This window comes from Aplysia californica, unplaced genomic scaffold, assembly GCF_000002075.1.
Source record: "Aplysia californica isolate F4 #8 unplaced genomic scaffold, AplCal3.0 scaffold00204, whole genome shotgun sequence".
In the NCBI taxonomy this organism is placed as follows: Eukaryota; Metazoa; Mollusca; class Gastropoda; order Aplysiida; family Aplysiidae; genus Aplysia; species Aplysia californica.
The window spans coordinates 763,445-764,554 of NW_004797474.1; the positions used below are offsets into that span (position 1 = coordinate 763,445).

At 36.9% G+C, this 1,110-nt stretch overlaps 1 non-coding gene across 1 annotated transcript; it reads left to right on the plus strand.

Moving 5' to 3' along the window:
• The first annotated feature begins 251 nt into the window (after positions 1–251).
• On the plus strand, positions 252–322 carry TRNAG-GCC. Its single transcript has one exon. It is a non-coding gene; the product is annotated as a tRNA-Gly (tRNA).
• The last annotated feature ends 788 nt before the right edge of the window (positions 323–1,110 follow it).

The following is a 1,110-nucleotide window of genomic DNA, read 5'->3' on the forward strand; positions in this document are numbered from 1 at the left end:
CACACACACACACACACACACAATTTCAGGTGGAGGGGGAGGGGGTGCATAACATTACTTCATCAACTCAATTTCCAATTGAGGGGACATAGAATTACTCAACCAAGTCAATTTCAAGAAAATCATTTTGGGTTCAAACCAGAAACACTCACTAATATTGTATTCTAGCCCAAAAACCGCTCACCGAACATGGTAAGATTTGTTTTTGTTTTTTTTATTACATGTATTTAAAGCTTTTTTAAATATCAGGAGCATCGGTGGTCTAGTGGTAGAATACTCGCCTGCCACGCGGGTGACTTGGGTTCGATTCCCGGCCGATGCAGTTACCTTTTTGCTGGGTTTTTTTTACATTCCGTTACCTTACTCACAAACGTGTGACCGACAATCCAATGAGTAAGCCTGTCACCACTCCCAGAAGCACTGCTTCCTTTTTTGTATATAAAGACCCGCTAATTTAAAAAAAAAAAAAAGTTTCTGGAAAAATAAGAAATCATTCTATCGAATGAGATATTCAGGTCACGAAAAAAACCCCCAAATAAGCCAGAAATAGAACAATTTTGTCATTCAATTCCAGAAAATATGAAAATATGCAAAGCAGTTGACTCTAGTCGAATTAGCTCTGAAGACAACTTAACACGGCGAACGTGTGATTCCTAGTTGTGTGTGTAATGGAGTTGACCCCCTTCTACTTCTACGCCTCGGCCTTTTATGTACTATAGTGCTTATCTTGAACGTATCTTTCTCTGAATCGTTACTTTAAAGTTGATTTTGACCCGTCAAAAATATTTTATCGTTATTTATATGCACGTAGAGAACATTTAAGATGAACAAGCGTAAAATAATGTATGAATCTAAAATTGTCAAGCTTTTCAATAATCTAATTCAGCCTGAGTCAGTTTCAGAATTAGAAGCTGAATGATCGGGATCTGAAATAGAAAAATGTTTAACTGATTTTTTTTTCTTTTGCCCGTTCGAATTACTTTTTCTGTTCATCAAGAAATTCAGTTAGATCTACGGTGCTTTTCTTGAAATCATTTCACTAATATGGCACTTAACCCCTTTCTAATTCTAACCCCTCCAATTGGCAGATAGAGAAGAGGAGAGAGAGAG